The sequence below is a fragment of the Zophobas morio genome, unplaced genomic scaffold (assembly GCF_036711695.1).
Source record: "Zophobas morio isolate AGI-343-1 ecotype UQ-CSIRO unplaced genomic scaffold, CSIRO_AGI_Zmor_V1 ptg000108l, whole genome shotgun sequence".
NCBI classification, from domain to species: domain Eukaryota; kingdom Metazoa; phylum Arthropoda; class Insecta; order Coleoptera; family Tenebrionidae; genus Zophobas; species Zophobas morio.
Window position 1 is genome coordinate 4,106,509 of NW_026972213.1, and position 20,514 is coordinate 4,127,022.

Here is a 20,514-nt window from a genome sequence, read left to right on the forward strand (position 1 = left end):
CGTTCATTTATTACGATGCAAATGAACATTAAACCCCTTTAAATAAATGATCGACATTTCATTTGCATCATCCGGACTGGATAAAATTAATATCCTTTTTATGATGCTACCTCATTAAACCATCAAATTGTTTGTAAAAATCGCACCAATCGAATTTAATCAACATGATAGCACAGTAAAGCTGAAAATGCCGATAATTTCTTTAATTCCAAATCTGGTGTTTTCGTAGTATGAAATATATGAATATTATAGGCGTTCATTACTCACAACGGACTTACCTCAGGGGTGTATTTCGCAAGACATTACGTATTCGATGTGCTGTAATCTAGAATGAATTATTGTGCAATTGCATTACTTGGAGGGTTTGCTGGAAATCCGTTCAGCGGAAAGAGAAATCTCTGTGGCTTCTAGAGCCCTTTAACCATAATGCAAACGAAAATAGTAACGTTTATTTTTAACTACGGAACAGTTTATGTAGATTACTCTATTACTAAATTATACTGAAAGTTTTAAAACAGCTGAAATAGTTTATGATACGTTCCCACGATTGTGTAGTTTCCTTGTTAAATTTACCTTGCAGAGATTTTGTCGTTTTCTTTTAAATCGTGTTTCCATGTGCAGTCTGTTGTGATCTTGGCACAACTTCTATCGATTTCAGCCGGTGTTTTAAATAAAAAATATTTCACTCTTCTCGGTAACTTTCCATCTTAGTTTGAACACTGATGAGAGGAACTTATTGTTGAAAAAGATTGTTGGAAAAGTTTTCCGCTCTCAATCGATCATGTTGGACCAGATCAAGTTTCGGTTTGGTGAGTGTGAGGAACAAAATTTGCATAGCGTCAGTAAAAAGTTTATTTGAATACAAAGTGCCATACGTTAAATCTGGTATTTAGTTAAGTTGAATCTACAACTTTAATAAACATGTAATATTGTAGAACTGCAACTATGACATTGTAACTTTAATCGCTACATTAACTTCAATCGTAATTAATACGTCAAAAAACATCTGTGAATAATAAATTGGTAATGACATTAGCGGGAATAAAATTAATTAAACGGATTGGAATCGGATCGTATAAATAAATAAAATGGTTCATTCACGACGGCAAAATCAATGTCACAAAACATTAAAACAAAGCGCTTCAACTTAGGGAGTTGAAAGCTAATGAAAATTCTGATTAGAAATAATTATGAGTGTATACGAAAAATACTTATTTCGATATCTCTTAAGAAGTTCAAAGTTTTAATAAGGTACACTGATTATTTTTAATTCCCCAACGCAAAATCAGAGTAACAAGGTCATAACTTAAAAGTTTAAAGTTATTTTAAACAAAACTTCCCCTATCTCTCAAATATGATAGATAAAAATATTTATAATTTTTGTAACGACAGAATTTTTTTTAATATAAATATATAGCGTAAACATTTTTATGAATCAGGATGTTACTCTGGTGTTGGAACAATGAAAACAAATTAGTGGAATACTCACTTACTATATTTGCACATAATCAGTCGTAACAGTTAAAACCTTATTATTATTAACATACTAGTCTTTCTTTCAAAACATATTTTTCCACAAACATTCTTTAGCAATTTTTTTTATTGGCTGTCTCAATGTTTTGCAGAAAATGAACAAACAAAATTTAGTTAAAATTCTGTAATCACTAAAATACTGTTAGTTTCTTATTAATAGTTTTAAACACACCCGATTTCGTTGATAATTACATGATTTAATTATAAATTTGTTTTTCATAAATCTTATAATTAAAATAAAGGTCCGATAAATTATGCTAACGTTACGTAATAATAAACTGTTAGTCTTTTTAGTGGAGACAAATATATCAAAATTTTAGGAAAATTAAACAACTTATTGGGATTTAATCAATAAAATGAATTGTTAATTCATTAAATTTTTTGAGACGTCCTGTACAAGCAGTTCTAAAAATTGAATATTGCACCAACACTCAACACACATCATAACAGACGACAAACAAACAGAAATGGGGGATCGAAATCTGTATTCTGTAAGTTGTAAAATGTCGAAAAAACATTAAATTAAATATTTGTTAAAACGATCCTGTTCCTGAGCAAAATAAAATCAAATTTATTCAGATTCAACTACAGAATGTTTAAATTAATTCGTATCATATTCCCAACATTGTGGAAACAAAATGTAACTCTAGAGATATGGATTAAAAAATTGTGTTTCGCTTCGATGCTTGTGCCTTAAAAAAACAAATAATTTTTTATTCTAGTGAAACAGCAGAGAGTACCTACGTTATTTTTGTGCTAGAAAGACACACTTTTTTTTGAACTAATAAAACTTTATGATCGAACATGATCCTGGCGGGACCTTTGTCGATCCTTCAGAAATTTCGGAGTTGTAGTTTATTAAGATAATTGGTGATTGGGGATTCACTCAACTAAATACTGGGACGCAATTATTTTATAATGTAGAGAGCCAGCTACAAGGTGATCTATAATCACAAACAATAAACGAATATTGTGATACTTCAAGCTATCCTTACAAATCTCTAATTAAAATATGTGCCAGAATCAAAAAATTGCGGCGCTGTTCACCGTTTGCCGAACGTCAAGTTTTGAGTGAGAGTATACTAAGTATTATAGTTTTACGGATTATGAGTCCAGTTTCTTACATTTTCGAGTTGTGTAATTTTATTAGTAGAGAGCGGAAAATATGCAGCAAAATTTTGGGAAATATGATCATATGATATGCACCAAATTTATGCAAATATGCAGTAACTTTCTTAATATATGCAGAGATATGCAGCTGCATATGCTCCAAAAACTAAAAAAAAGCGTAATAACCGAACTAAATTTATTTACAAATTACAAAATTAGTAGTAATCGACTATTTAATTACTATTTTGGTAACAATTTATTTTTAAATATTTTTCGAAATATTCTGACCAAAAGTTTTCCGATGATTCTAAAGTATATTTGGTATAGAAAAACTGTGTACTACCTCCACAGATATAAAAATCCTTACCGGTTTAGAGCAGACGCGACAAAACAGTTCCTTCTTGAAGAATAAGTTCAGGAAAAGGTTTAATCCATAAATTAATTTGAGTTATCTTCGACATATTAACACACATGTATCGCTTTAAATGCTTTCAATGCAAACTCGAAAAACGATGAAAAATAATAGGGTAACGTCCCTTCAACCACCATAACACATACCATTAATACACTTAAGTAACGAACAAAAATATTGGGAATGAACGGTATTTCCAAAAGTAATTAGGGCCCAAATTTACCTGGAAGAATGGCTTAACACCCAATGGATTCTCCAAACTACCATAAAACCCAAACCTTTACTAGTTATTTGAAGATCAGGACAATATTTGCAATATGATTAATGAAATTTCGTCTTTCTAGATACATGCCGATAGAATAACAATCATTTTTTTTTTCAAATTGGCACAAAAATTGATAAAAATGCAAAATATGCACCCGTTACGTGAAATATGCAACAGAAGGCAAATATATGCAAATATGCATTTTTTTATGGCTGTATTCGTTTTTAATTAGCATGATTCGTTCACATATTAAATTTCAAGACTTATATGCAAAAAATAACGGATATGCAAATTTCATAAAATCCGCTCTTTATTTATTAGTATACGAAAACAGTGTCCATACGGTAAAATTTTGCAGTGGCAGGTGGGGGCTGCAATAAACAAGAGTAACTTTTAAATATTGCAATTGCATTAATTCTACTATTCAAAAAGATTAATACCAGTTTAGATAAATAAATTAATAAATTTAAACAATTTATTACATAAAAGTGTGGGCGTTTATTCAAGATCCAACCATGAAATTGTAGTCAAAGACTTATAATGTAATTAAATTTATTTTTAATCAAAAGGAGTTCATTATGTTGTAACTCGAAATAACGTGTAAAATGCAAAGCAAAGGTTAAAAAAATGGGATGTTCTCGCTTTAACAGTACTCAGAGACGAACAATGTGAGTGTAATTGAGGCAAATCGTGACCGCATAATTATGCCAGCCACCTCTGTCACCCAATTACAAAATGCGCAATCAATGGTCCTCTATGATGTTACGGCATCAATGACACGGTTGTTCCCTTCGGGACGACCGAAACACCCCCAACTATGAATATCTGGTAACGAACCTGCTCTGTTTTCATAACTAGTTATGTTAATTAACTTCAATTGTTCGCGCAGTTTCGCCAGCCAAACCGTGTTGACAAATTAGTACCATACGTAAAACTGGAAAAATTAACCCGATTGTCCCACAATGCAAACATGACGAGGTGGAACCCGTAAAGTTGAGCGAAAACGCAATAAAGTTAAACGTCATTTAGTTAAAGTTTCAAATACAGCTTTAATTTGAAGCTAACCAGTTACAATGCTTCCTACATTCATTAAAATGGGATTTGCGGGAAGTGTCACCGAAAATTTCAAATTCCTCTGCTGTTTGATGAGAACATTTAATTGTAATTTATCTCCATCTTTTGATGATGAATGTAATTTTGTGATGGCACGGACGAGAGGGAGCGAAATTTGCCATGTGGAAAGGTAATGGATTATTAAAAGAAACTGCCGATTTAATCTATCAATCTACATGCATCTAATTAAGTTGCGTTGGAGTTGAATGGCGTCGAATTAATTATAGTACGAGATACGTCTTTATGAGCCGCTAATAAATTTGCCACTAACGTTTGCACTACATGTCATTAAGGTAGATCAAGAAAATAATTAACGCATTATTAGTGTAAGAGCACATTATAACGCTGTTATTGCTTATTAACGGAGAAATTACACTGGAACTGTTGTCTCTACTTGTTAACTTTCGGTTAGGGTTTGACCGTTAAAATACAGGTAAAGGAGTACGAAAAAGCGTATGCTTCAAGTGAGTTTTTCCATAACAAAAATCATATAATAAATGCAGGAGTATATTATTTCGTAAAATTTTGATATTCTTAATTACGAAGTACAATGAGCGAATATCATCAATTTGTGGGGAAGATTGGTCAAATTTTGGATAGCGTTTTACCATTTACATAACATTCCTAGTACACATGCAAAATTTGCTCCAGTAGTTTTGAAGATTATTTGTCTAATGAAAATCGACACAGATGACAGATCGAGGACAGATAGCAGACAGACGGAAACGGGAAACCAATTTTTTCATACTCTAAGGGTTGTCATGAAACTTCGAGAAAACATGAAAGTAGCCAGTCACCCGATAATAGGGTCCATTACAATATTTCTTTAGCTTACGCTCGGGAAGTAAATAGTATATAACGATACAAGACCGAAAACGAACAAATAACAGACGCGGTTGAAGTATAATTAACCGAGTTCGTTATTTGCGTTTCGGCCGTTTGTCGTTCAATTTTTTTCGTAAACCCATATGTCTCCCACTTGAATTAAATTTTTATTTTGGGTTCCGAAAAAAAAATTCAAATTCTAAAAAATAGCATGCCATATTTTGGGCTTCGTTACCGTGGATCAAAACATAGTTTTTTAATGGCTTTTACGCATTTCTGTAAAACATGGAAGAAATTAAGGAAAATTTGTCAATACCGGTTGAAGTTTTGGAAGAATTCTCCGTGGCAAGCATGGATTTGCTTTCGGAAAAAATTAAGGAGCGGTACCAGAAAAAATACGAAGATTTCAAAGATTGGCGCAAAATGAAAAGTGTGGAAGCCATCGATGAAGTTGTTGCGAAATAAAAATCAGATGACTATTCTCCTACGTCTTTGTGGAGCAAATTTTCAATGTTAAAACTTACTTTGAAAGTATTTGACAACATTGACATTTCAAGGTGGGTATTGACACTTTATTCTGTCTTAGTGGATTCCAGACGTATTTTATCATAGGTAACGGGAAATTGTTTATGTTTCTGAGACAAAAATCGGATGATTACACACCAAAAAAGGACAAAATTCTTTCTGAACAGGAGGTGATGAGTTTTTGATCGAAGCAGATGATCATATGTGTGGAATTTTTGGGGCTTGCAGGCGTGATGAACTACTTAGTTAAATTGACTGCGGATAATTTTGAAAGCACTAACAGAAACGTTGTGGTTACTTTGAGGTACACTAAAAACAAAAAGAGTAGGGTAATCGTCAAAGAAAGGTCTTCCTTTTGATGCATATGAACTGTACAAAAAGTATGTGGATTTACGTCCTTCCAACTTGGAAACTAGACGATTTTTCATTGGTTACAAGAATTGTAAATGTGTTAGACGAGTTGTGGGCCTCCATACCATAGAAGGTATCCCAAAGAAAATTTCTGGGTTCTTAAAACTGAAGAATCCGAAACTCTGTACAGGCCACTGGTTACATCGGTCGTCCGCAACAATGCTTGTGGAAAACGGTGGTGATTTGCTATCAATGAAAGATCTTGGAGGTTGGCAATCCTCAACGGTGGCGGAAATTTATATTGAAAAATCAGTTTCAAATAGAATAAGGATTATAAGACAACTATTTAGAAATAAATGTGATGAGAATGCAGTAGTTGCAGCGGCAACCTCGTCAGCTCCGTCGAATTTGAACCTATAATAGTGTGGTGGTGAATAACCTATTAATGGATTACAAATTTCCAGTAATAGCAACTGGGAAATCAAGTTTGATATTTATTACAATAAATAAACTTAGATAATGTTATTATGTTATTATTATTATATACATATACTTAAAATTTTAGATTTTGTTCGATGATTGTTATACAGTGAAACCTTCTGTAACAGACACCTCCCAACAGCGGACACCTCTCCACAGCTGACAATTTTCATTGTCCCAAGGTATAAAATAGGTCATTTATAGTAAAGAATCCTCTAAACAACGAAGACTCCTAACAACGGACATGGACAGCAAAATTGGGGCATTTTTAGTTATTTTCTTTTTAAAATTATCTCTTCAGAACGGACAGGTAACAGGTAAAACAGTCCCGAGATTAGACCGAACAATAAAATTTAAAGACTAGGCCAACAGATTCTCGGTACCAGGTCATAACTCTCTTCAACCCCACACTGCTCATAATACGAGTAAATATGGGTTTTTCCCAAATAGCAAAGCTGAGGTGGTTTTGTTTGTCAAGTGCGAATGAGCTTATAAAACATTATTATTTAAGCGTTTACACGTAAAGAGTAACGCAACCGCTAAGCAAATTTTTAAGTATTAGTGAAAAAAATTGCAACTATCGACAATGCCGAGAAGTTTAAATGAAGCATTTGGCGACACTCAGAAAAGAGAGGTGTTTCACTGTATTTTAGAAAATTTAAATACTATGGAAAATTTTAGGTGACGGTCAAATTGTTGGTGGGGATGACCCGACAAATTTTGTTTAGCGTTTTACCATCTATCTATATGTCATTCCCAAGTCCTAACATATATATAAAATTTCACAAGAATCAGTCCAGCAGTTTCGGAAAGGGGTGACCTATTTTGTCATAGTCTAGGGATGAAACGCTCAGAGAAAACATGAGAGTAACCATTCGCCGGATGAACTTGCTACAGTACAAGAGGGGTATCCTAGCTCACGCTCGGGAGGTTAAAATGTGTTTGACAAATTACCGTAATATAAACCTTTTCAGTTTTCTTGATGAATTTCTACTGACTGCTGTAAATTCATAAACGACTATTCACCAGAGGCGTGTAGTGCCAGGGGGCACAAAGGTACGTGCCTCTCTAAAATTACAACGTCTACAAACACACTGGACATAGCAAAATAGTAATTTTCAATATTTAAAAAATTATCCGGAAATTTGTGTCATAATTATCTTTTCCTTATATTTTCTTTACTTTATATATGGGTTATCATAAAAAAAGATTTTATTATTCTTCAAACAAGCCTTATTTTTTAATGTCACCAAATTTTTTTATCTCGCTCCATTTGTACAAAATGTATAAAAACTTACATCTAAAGATGTTGTGTCTTGGATATATGATACGTTGCTGAAGTGCTGATAAAAGCAAAGACCAAATCATGCCTCATTTAGACGTTTTGTTTACACCGTTGCCATGGAAACCGTGCGTCTAGCCGCGGTATTCAGCTGGAATCGGGTCCTGCTCGAACAGTGACCTCTACCAGCAACTTAGTTGCGGGATTTCATTTTCATTCATGCGTTAGTGAAATTCTTTAATTTTAAATAAAAATAATGAATTCAGTTGAATATTTATTAAAAAATGGTCCTCTGTCTTACGACGGTAAAATTTGAATGAAAAATTTAGGGAAAGTCACCCCAATTTATTAATACAAAAAGTGTTCCTGACAAAACAAGGGACTTGCGGTTGTAAAAAAAAAATTGTTTTGTTTTGTGTCTCCTCAGTAATGATTTAAACCCAATGGTATGTGGACAAGTACTTTTTTACTTTTCTTGGATATATTTTGGTATTTATTTCCGTGACACAATTTTGTCTATTAATTGGTAATAACAGCCGGTTTTATATCTTCATATTTAACTCATCAATCAAATTGTGTCCCCCATTTCAAAAGGTAAAGAGCCGCCACAGCTATTCACAGTCTATTATCCTTCATTTTTAATGGTGAAACACTGATATTGTGTTCTTCAGGGTAAATTTCAAAGCTTGGTAAACGCATTAATGCTTAACACTGCCAAAAACAGAGAATTAGGAAGATTTACTAATTTTGCAAATATAACACATTTAGAGGAAAAAATAGATTTATTGAAGTACGATCAATTTTGATATTTGCGTCATTATTTTTGTATGTCAAATTGATAAAAAGTGTGTTGTATAATTTCTATAGATACTAAGTATAAGAAAAACAATTTTGATGCCTATCATTGTTTGTAATCATTGCTACCAAAAAGACAAACTTCAATTAGAAGACTCCTTTGATCGATCAGAAAACGTGAGACGTCAAAATTCAAGAATTAACTTCGTAATTCTGATTTGTCAAATAGTTAAACATTCATAATTTAATAATAATTTGCTAGAATACGATCCACAGCATCACTTTTTACTGTTTTATCGGAATTTAAGACTGTCAATTAAATTCGCATTAAAACGTATCAAAATTACAGATTTAGTTCTTCGACTGTGAGGTTTTATATTTTCAAAAATTTGGCTCAGGGATTCTTTTAACCATTTTTTAGTTCCTCAGACCCTTCTTAACAACGTATCAACGAGCTTACATGTTATTTTTTCATCACGACGATAATTTTCAACAATTTAGGTAATGAATCAATTGTACCTAATCTAACTACATTATTTCGTCACGTATGTTTACTAACATTGGTACATATTTAAAAAAGTATACTACTCGTAGTCTCTTTCTACTCCCATATTATTGTTAATATCTTCAACCTAAGTTTCAAAAAATTCTGTAATAATCGTCCTCCACTACCGCTTGATAGCACTGTATCTTATCCGGATGAAACTTGGGAATTTTTAACGTCTTTGATAAAAGTTTTTAAATGCCGGTAACATCGGATAATAATTGACGTACCAGTTGAGCTGGGTTTATGCCAATTAAACTTGAAACTTTTATTAGTGTAGGATCACTTCATACACTTGATCGGTGAAAATCGTGTTTTCTTATACATTAACTTGCAGCTCCATAAATGAAAATAAAAGTTAGTTTTTCAGCTAATATGTACAAACAGCATTTCCAAATGAAATATAAATCGCCAACACAATTAATTGTTTTGCAAAATTAAGACATTATTTTTTCTTTGAATTTTAACAAGCACGCAAATCTGTTAATATTACGCGTTAGCACCATGTTTTGATGTTTGTGGGTTACTACTTATTCAAAACACCTTTGGAAATTTGACCAGTAAACTTTGGTGAGTTTAAAATGAATTTAGGTAGTTGTGGAACATTTAATAAATCCTATTTGTAAATAAGTAAGTATTTGTCATTTATTAAACCCGAAAGCAGAATATCGACAACTTAATTATCATAATCGCAGTCTGCTTTAATCCCATTTTAGTTTTTTAGCGGCACGCTATCAAATATTTGAGTATTAAAACACAGTTAATTATTTCCGTAATTAGTCATTTTTACAACACCGTTCCAAGTGATTAATACCCCCTAATTTATGAATGTGCATGCTCCATCCCAGAACTCGTCCAAGTAAAAATCCTTGCCTCGTCCATATTCCCAAACAACGTTACCCTGTAGCGAGTTTCGCAATAATTTTTATGAAAGTTGGCGTATTCTTCGCTGATGAAGGTAAATGGTCCTTATCAAGAAGTACGTTTCTGTATAACTGAGCCCGAATTAATATTCATTTAAAGAGAAAGCAAAAATAATATATTTTAAAATCGCATAAAGCGTTGCGATTCTGTGAAGCGCTGCAGAAGGTGGAGAGGATCTCTTTGATGACTGCTAATTCGGCCTGACTTGCCCGGATTACACTTCCCCTTGTCTCGCATCGCTCCGGCCGCCCCCGTCCCTGAATCGCCGCCGCCACCTCGTTCGTCCGCGCGATAGTTCACTATTTTCGATTAGAAAATTTCAATTTGAAATCGTACACATTTTCAACTCATCCTTCTTCCTGTCATGGGGATACATTGCAGCTGGAATAACTCAAGGAGCGACTTTGATTAACAACGTTATGTTGCTGTTTACACAAATTAGCGCGAGATTTTCCAGCGAACGTTGTTTATTAGTGTAAAGGAAAAGAGATGAAGGCGGCGTTGTGCCGCTCCTACAAAGACGTTGCATGCAATATTCAGGATTTGTGTCTGCCTGTATAAATTACGGGGATTATTGTTTGAGAAGTAAGGCAATGAATATGTGTTTTAAGTCAGTTTAAGTTAAGAATTTTACTCTCTGCATGATACTGCCACTGAAGTAGTTACGAGAAAGGCTTAAGGATAAGTTTGCATGTGAAACGAGTTTCTCTTTCAAAAAGTTCATGCTTTATTATTTAAAACTACATACACAAAGTGACGTTTGTCGGAACACAAAATCTGCAGCAGGTTTTGAATTGTACTACGAGCTGGCTGGTATTATAGACAAAATCTCAGTGAAATGGAATGAAAACTATTCGTCACAACGAAACCCAAATATTTATAATCGTTACAAAATATTAAGTTTCTCCACATCTGGATTACGTTAGCAAATCACTACAAGATTTCGAGAATCATGGGGCATACGATATATCAAAGCACCAGTTGAGGATAGAAAAATGTTGCTTCAAATAGGTATTTAAAAGAATATTTAGATGAAAGTGACGACTTCGATTCAGTATGGTCTACGTATGGAATAGTTACATCTTTACAAACCTTGTTACTTGGATTTCTGGAAAATACAGGCATAAATTCAAATTTTCTTAATACGATCTTGTTCACTGTAGCGTCATGCAAAGAAGTAATCATACAGAACGATATTTACTTCTTAAAAGCTTTGATAGACAGAATTGAAATATTTATATTTATGTTTGTTTAAAAGCTGAAATGGTTTTATTGAGCGAGTTTTGTAAAAAAATACTCCGTTTTTAATAATTTATTAGAAATGTCTGGAGATTAAGAAAAGGAATCTAATAAATAAAAAAACACACTTATAATTGTATCAGGTGACAGTGACAATAAATTTATTAACAGATTCTGAGTTTTCAAATTGCTTATTTAGAGCCGACCTCTCCGTGGCATGAAATTTTAAACATTTAAGCTATATTGAAAAAAAATGTTATACACTAATCTATAAGTTATGCGTTAATATTGCTGAATTTAGAGCGACATTCGACCTACCGAAGAGATGTTTAGTTATTAGAGCACTAGGAAGTTGGAAAGAAGCGTCTCTTCTAGAAATGTGTAAAACTTAATAAAATCGGTAACGTTTCCGAGGCAATACTATTCTTATATTCAGCCCAGAATAAAGTTGTGATTTTCAAAAATATCAACACATCTTAACATAGTTTAACACATTATGACACAGAAAATAACTACAAATTGAAATTCAGAAGTCATACGTAATTAAATATTTTAGCCATTTCTACATGCCGGAGATATCCACAACTGTAAGGTAAGGAAGCTAAAAGAGCAAAAATATGAAATATCGATAAGGAAGTTTGATGGAAGAACGTCCACTCAACCGTCTGGAGGTTATTAATCAAACGGTTGAGTGGACGTTCGTACATCAGACTTTTGTTTTTTGAGACATCCTGTATACACAATTCTAACACATAAGAGTAGACTAATAAATGACATAATGTAGAAATATTTCAAAATTCTGAGATGACGTCATCAAGTCCTTGGAAGAGACAAATAGGAAAATTAGCGATTTACGTACCATATTCACAGACCTGAAAGTATGAATAAAATTTTGGAGCAAATAGGTTCATAATTTCTGGGAAAAATTGTAAAATTTTTGTTGTACGTTCTGGTTTGTTTTTTTAAGTCTGCATGCGTAAGATAATCTGAATTAATAAACCATAAATATACACGATGATTTCAAAATGTATGCAATAAAAAAATGGGCAACAGCTCACAAAAAGATTTATTGCACTGCAGAAAGTTCACGTTTCTAAAAAAAAAATTATATAGATAGTGTTTCTTGATCTACCATAAATACCATTCAGTGAATAGCACAGAACGGCCAGTATTAAGAACCAAAAAAGCGGCGCACTGATAAGCTAGGTGCAAAAACACAATAAGGGCCAGTCATGTATCAGTTGGTTGTCGTCGTGTATTCGGTTAACCTCTTTGACATATTACTACCGTACGTGATACCGTGGTTACAATTATTGCATATATTTCGAAATCACCTGTATAATCCTATATTTTTTAATAAATTGTGCACATTCTAAACAGGACTTACTTCTCAAGATTGTGAGATGACGTCATCAAATTTTTAGTGAGGATGAAGGAACAAATTTTGGTTAACACTTCACCATATAGTGGATAATCCTAAAGTATAACTAGGAGCTCACAATAGTATTTTCGAAGAAAACTGATTTAATAAAATTGCAACAGGTAAACGACATACAGAAATCCACAAAAATATCAGCTTAAAAATACAATAGTAGAATTGTTGACACTTCTCCTATAATTAGAATTTTATCACTCTTAAAACCACTTTCAATTCTGTATATAACTTTCTATTTTGCTTGATAAATATAGCTGTGGATCTGGAATATAATTCTAGCGGTAATTGATATAACTGCCATAAATGTCAATTATTAATGAAAAGCTTTTATATTTCTCGTGTATGCGTAGTAAAGTGGTATATTTATTATGAATCGTTGTTTTTCGCTTTTAATAAACACTAATCGATTTAATGTAAACTGCGTATATTTAATTAAAACTATGCAGTAACAACTCTCATTAAAATTTACTTACATTAAAACATTTCCATTAACACCTTGAAAACAACAACAGTTAAATATTCATTTATCTAATGAACCAACGTATGAGCAGTATCAAACTCGTAGAAATTTCGGTCATATTAACAAATTAAAATTACTCCGTAACTCACTCTATCGGCAACTCGGAAACGTTGATGTCAACCTAATTAAACGTAAATGGCTGTATTGACTCGATTCGAATGAACAAGGTATTTATGAAAGGGTCTCCTTAAAAGCTCTCCACCAACAAACACACAGAAAACTTACCATAAAGAGCATCAAAGACTCCTCAACGCAGATCAAAAAGATTTATTATGCGATATGATTTTATTCATTTCAATTCCGAGGACGTTCTCAGTGCACTTCATCATATCCCAGGCCACAATATCCGTCCATTTGAGCTGAACTTTATACCCTGAAATAAACATGGAATATAATAATTGGGGGCAGGTCTCGCGTGGAATTCCGGATATGCCGCCATTGCTACGCGACGTCTCTCTCATTATTCCGTACGCCGAGACTGGACTGGGCACCCGGACTTCCGGAGCCATGCCGAAATGTGCTCGTCCCACAGACAATTTACCACATAATAAGTTTAGAAATTGCTCGTGGAAGGAAAGATGCGAGGAGACGTCAGAATATTTTGTAATAATTTTGCGAATATGTCAGTAGGGGAGAGTGGAAAGCGTTTGACCGTTTAAATTCGCGGTCCTGTTTCCCACTTACTATAAAACTAAGTTTATAATCTTTATATTGTATTTAATCTAAAGGATGCCTGGTTTTGTTTGCACAAGTTGGTTTCCGGAATTACAGTTTTCGCAGAAAGAATATTATTGCAGTTTCAATTTCCACTGGGTCGCGATAAAGGAGCTGTGGGTATAGGTTCATATGTAGCCTTTGCGTTGTAGTAGTAGTAGTAAATTTTGACACGATATTATATTCTGTAACAGGAAATAAAGTAGCCTTTTAATGCGCATGTGTGAAATTTTGTATGAAAAGGAAATAATGAAATTGTCAATTTGTAAAAGCACAGCCAATTTTTGTCTAAAACCATATACGGTGGCTAAAGTTTCGATTTATAACAATTTTATCAGAAACACGAAAAATGAGAGTCTGTCATGTAAGATGGTTTCAAAAAATACTAAACAGCATATTAAAACATTGTGTTGGTTCATTAACGATTTTTGTAGACGATGGATTTTGAAAAATTTAATCGAAACAGACAAAACACAGTCAGCGCACAAGATTAAGTACTTAAAATTAAAGGTAAAAGTCGTTCCACAGATGGTCTGCATGTTTGCACTGGATAAAAATATACAAAAAGTCACTGTCTTTTACAAGTTTTTAAGACTGACCAAATCACAAATAAACATATAAAACAAAATTTGAGAGAAGGCCATAACTATAAGTCGAAAAAGAACTTCTAAAGGAAAAGAACACAATGAACGGTAAACATTATAAAGAGAGAGACAAAATTATGGACATCGTTCCTTGGTTTTAATAATAATAATGGTGGTAAATATTAAATTCATCAATAACATTTACACGAAAATCGGTCACTTCATGAACTTTAAGGCTCAAATTCTCTTTACTCTAGCTAGGAGCTGCTAAAATAAGACCGATTGTGGCAAATGAGATACCCTCCTTAATTATTAATATGATATATTAAAAAATAAGTTTGCAGTTAATTAGGGAGAATTTCATGGCCCCTGAAGTACGTTACAACAAGTCCAATTTATAAAATTTTATTATACAAATTTACATGATAACTCAAACATGCATGTTAAAATAAAAAGTGAAACGAGTTATTAGACTACGTGTAAAGATATGTACTAGTGTCTACTATATGTTTCAAAGCGATTTTCTTATAAAAAAAAAAACTTCTGATGACGTCATCCAATTTAATTATAACATCAATTCTGATCTAGACAAGGTAGCACTAGTAAGAACAGTACAGTGCTCCCAGAATTTATTATTAATTAAATATAGTTATTAATAAAAACCATCGCATTTACTTACAACAACCATTTACACAATAAATTTTTGAGATAACATCATTGAGATCTACAGGGGATAAACAGGTACAGTTTCAATGATGTTCTGTAATTAAATAAATGTTAGTAACTTGTCAAAATTTTCAAAAATGTTCGTTATGTAGATTCTAAGACAGAATGTTAAGTTATGAAAAGCTATGAGGCTAACTCTACATTTCTACAATATGATTTGAACTCATTAGTTTAGCCTTTAACTATGAAAATTTTGATATTGACACTGAAGGTTATGAAGAGGGACCCACTGTTGTCTTCTTTTATTTAGATATTTATTTTGACAAACCGTTATCTTCCTATTACTTATTTATTGATGAAGTGACTAAAGTTAATTTAAGAAAAATTTCAATAGACGTTGGTGATATGCGTACAATCGTAATTTTATTTTTCTATAGACCTTTAACTAATTTTAGGGCTGTCCAAATTATTAAAGCTCCAGAACAAAACAAGAACGCTTTTTGATTTGTCAACAATGGAACAATGGAAATTAGATTTATACTGGATATGCAGGTTTATGGTAACGATTTTATCTACTTGTCAATAATTGCTAATATTTGATTTATTCTAGGTCCCAAAAAACAAACGAACATCATTGAAAAGATCTATTTGGTGTAATTTTATTTTTATTCCAAGTAATGTCAAGTTCGTTGTTAGTGTATATCCCGGCGCATCCACCATTTTTGTAGTAATGTTCAGAGCAAATCAGAGCTGCTTGTAAATTAAAAACTTAATTTGTAAATTAATTGTAATTAATTTTCTACAGAAAATTCCTAACACGTTGATAATATGAAATGTGATGGGCGCTAAACTAAACTGCCAACCGAAACTTTGTCGCAGAGAGTTGTAATTAATTCGTTTTTCGTATTTTCATCTAGAGGATTATTTTGTTTAATGTAACTGAAAAAAAGAAAATAGTTTTAAAAAATATTGTGACTTTATTCAGAAGTTATTTTAAGCTTTCCTATATAAAACGGCTTATGGATAAATCTGTGTAAATTTATTCAAGATATTGTATTATTCTTCAGCTTTTATTTATTTATTTATTTATTTATTTATTTATTTATTTATTTATTTATTTATTTATTTATTTATTTATTTATTTATTTATTTATTTATTTATTTATTTATTTATTTATTTATTTATTTACGACTAGTCCAGAATCAACTTATGATATGAACACGTCAGAATATAGGAAATCATACACGAGAGCGAAATTTATAATTTAAAAGATTTTATGAATTCCTCAATGCTATAAAAGCAATGAAGTTGTAGATAGCATTTTAATTCTAGTTTAAAATTTCTGATAGGCAATATTTTAAATTTGTCAGGTAGAAGATATTATAATTTTATTGCCATTACTTTTACAGAACTGTGTCTTTGTTAACTTACAATATGGAACTAATAATTTATTTGCGTTTCTGGTGGAGTACACATGATGAGATGAGTATTTTGGAAATTTATGGGAATGTAGATGCGCATGTAATAAAATTTGAAATAAGTATATGCAGGGCAGTGGAAAGATTTTGAATTTTTTGAAAAGCGGCCTACATTTTCTGTACTAGCGAATATTCTTGAGAACTCTTTAAAACGTTAGAAAAATTAAAAGTAATAACCACAATGAAATTGTTTACATAGTTATTTTTAAGTAGCATTTGCCTTCGATTAATGAAACTTCTTTAACACCAAAAATCTAATCCCACATGTTCTAAATTTCTCAAGGTCAATCCAAACATCATCTTCATGAATGTGCGATAAAAAATTCAGGGCAAAATATTTTTTAATATCATTCACATTTTGTTGTAACATTGCATTTTTGTTAAACAATTCATCAATTTATGATAAGATATTTACGAGGAAAATCGATCAAAAAATTGTTTACATTCGTAGGTATATAAATGAAAATAATGAGAACTGTAACGTTTTTCATCGATACGTCTGTGCCAATTTTTGTTAGACAGATAATCTCCGAAACTACCGAACCAATTGTTGTCAAATTTTATATGTGTATTATGTGCATCATATAGATGATAAAACGGTAACTTTGTCTAATCATCCCCACCAACAATGTGATTACGTCACGCCAAAATGGTATTTAATAAATGGGTTTTAAATTGTATAAAATAACTTAGTCCTATACGTGTAGTTTAAGAATCCATGTTAAGTTTTTACCAGAGACACACAGATTTTGGAAAAACATCAACATTTTGCAAATTAATTTTGAATCTGCTAAACCGAATGCTTTGAAATCTTGCACATGTTTTACAGTTATCATAAGCATGGTAAATTTTTCATCAAAATATAACTGTTCCCCAAAAAATTGGTGACGTCATCTCAAAATTTTGCCCAATAAACCCTACCTAAAATGTGCAAAATATAATGAGTTTATACTTGTGATTAATAAATAATTGCATTAACATTTTTTAGAGGTGCTTATAAAGGAAATTTTCGAGAAGTGGGATGAGTCATTCTTGATTTGATCAATAAAATAGACTGAATAACATGTATTTACTATTGCAAATTTTGGAGATGCTGTGATCACATTTTTGGTAGGGATAATTAAACAAATTTGGGTGAACGTTTTACCATCTACACGAAGCTAACATACATATTATAAAGTTTCACAATAATCGGTTCAGTAGTTTCGAAGATTATCTGTCTAATAAAAGTCGACACAGACAGTGGACAGACAAACAGACAGACAAATAGACGGAAACATCGAGAAAAGTGGCTAGTCGTCTCATGGGCTCGAGTACAATACTTCTTCTCAAGCTTCTCAAGAAGTAAAAATGTATAAAATTAATATTTACTAGCTGAATGGCTAATGAACTCATTCAGACATTTAGAACAACCAAAAGGAAATCTAAAAACCAGTTTGTAGAATATTCTAATTGAGATTAAGTTTACCAGTTATCACGCATTTAATGAGGCGTTTAGCGATGTATGGCTTAGAGTCGTTTGCGGGGTACTTTAATGCGGTATTAAAAATTTAATCGCAATGAAATATTTTAATTATTGAGCTTCTGTAAACCGGCTCTGTATGTGTAATATCCAATTAATGTAAATTAACTGAGATGCCCTCGCACTAATTTCTACCTTATCAACAACGTTTACACAAATTTACTCAAATTGCGAATTTATTAAAATAAAACTGCAGTTGTAAAAAAATTAAAAATAATAAGTTCTGCAGTGGACTGAAAATAATCCTAATGCTTAGTTGCTACCTGATATGCCGACTTTAATTTTATTGATAATTTAGTCTAGCTAAATTCCGGGTAGGTATAACCTAAGTCCAATACAACCTATAATTTTAGTTCAAGAATGAATCGATTACAAATTTTGATGACAGGATAAATCCGTGGCATAAACACACAGTGTAATAACTTTAGATTCAATAAAATGTGCCTATAGAAAATTTCAATTCCAACTTCGGCGGAAATATTTAAATTACATTAAAATAAAAAGTTTGGTTTGCCCGGTAGTAGAACATGTGTATTTAATTTAGAAAATGTCAACCCCATCGTTACCTGCTTAAACTGTAACTAATAATGAACTAGGCTCTGTCAGTAAAAAACACACTCTATTGACGAAATACGTTAAATAATTTATAATTGAATTAAGAGAAAACACGAAAAAATGAAAGAACGAAAGGAGAACTAGTCGTATTTGTAAAATGAATGAAAACTGCATAAAATGCAAAACAATAACTACGTTTAGGCTCGCAGCAAATTATTGATAACTGACTAGAAGAAGTTTAAAATGCAAGTGTCAAGGCAATAATCTTGACTTTTTAACGAATAAAATAAACTTGTGCTGAATAAGTTTTCTACGATAGGTATTAAATGTTAGCAACGTTATCTAGGTGACCTGACTCCACACCACTCCTAGAGTAAACGAATAAACTGGAAATGAAAGAAACTTCGTTATCTCTAAGCGTAAAAATATCCACTCTAAATTTGAGCAAACTGGTTTAGTTACTTACTAAAATTAACTTGCACAAATCCTCTTAACCTAATTTACTCGAAATTCTTAACAATTTTCTCTCCGCTGGGGTTGTGATTGCGGTCACTGAAAACTTCGTCCACACAGTCTCGTTTCATCCAAATCAAATACGCTGAAGCGTTTTTGATAAGTTTATAACAGAGTGGTAATAAAAATAATAATTATAATGGTATCAATATTAAATTTTTTCATGTGTCTCTCAATAGGGGAGGGATCCTTTCGAAAACCGCTCGAGGAGTAGAAACACGGCTGTTGAATATTCCGCATAAACAGTTCGGCTCTGTTGCCGAAGGTTAAAATGCATATTAGATTTTCCAAACTTGAGTAAATAACTAAATGAGTTGCTTCAGAATTGTTACCGTGTTTTTCTTTTACGAGCAACATACCGTTTGGCGGATATTTTAAATAATTTATGATGGAATGGAATTCTGTTTATTTTGATACCGGATCAGATACTCGTTGAATGTCTTCTCGAATTATGTTTAGTCAGATGTTATGCATATTTTTAACTGTAACAAAAAATTTAATGTATATATACGGCGTCTCAACGATGTCGGGATAAAGGAATTGCAACTCCCCAAATTATTAAAAAAAAATCTTTAAGATATTTTGATAGAAAACTTTTAAGACTAGAATTTTAAAATATAGTCAAACATACAGAGCGTTTCATTTGAAAGTTATACATTATAGACACTAAATATCTTATATACGATTGGTTCCGTCATTGTGGAGCAAAGATCATGAGATATCATATAATATCAACAACTTCAACTAACAACTAACCTGAGCTGCAAATGTATTACAGAGTCAGCTATACGCACTAACCCACAACGATTCAGATATTTATTTGTAATGCTCATAGTCAAAACCAACTTATTTGTGTCAATTCGTCCCTACTCAGCGTAATATTATTTTAATTTTATTATTTTATTCTACAATGTGAAAAAGGGTGAAAGTAAATTTGCCACAAATTATTCAGTAACGCTGTGAGTGATGTTTGAAAGCTCAATTCACGCCATGGCAGCACTTAGAGTCTGTTTTATTATATAACCCCTTGCTTTTTGTAAGCATGATATGTGGTGAAACAACCAAGCAAGTAACCATTGAAACTACATATAATGTCTGTCAAACTTTCTCCACTCGAAAACAATACGA

At 32.1% G+C, this 20,514-nt stretch overlaps 1 long non-coding RNA gene across 3 annotated transcripts in view; it reads right to left on the bottom strand.

Moving 5' to 3' along the window:
• Positions 1-20,514, bottom strand: part of LOC135144783 (uncharacterized) — a 214,109-nt gene that overhangs the window by 30,852 nt on the left and 162,743 nt on the right. For 2 of the 3 annotated variants that reach the window (XR_010283231.1, XR_010283229.1), the window contains 2 exons: positions 13,579-13,726; positions 11,961-13,095 (listed from right to left, as the gene is read on the bottom strand). This is a non-coding gene — a long non-coding RNA (uncharacterized LOC135144783). Of the gene's footprint in view, positions 1-11,960; positions 13,096-13,578; positions 13,727-20,514 lie in introns of those variants that run through there. The other variant, XR_010283230.1, reaches the window with a different exon arrangement.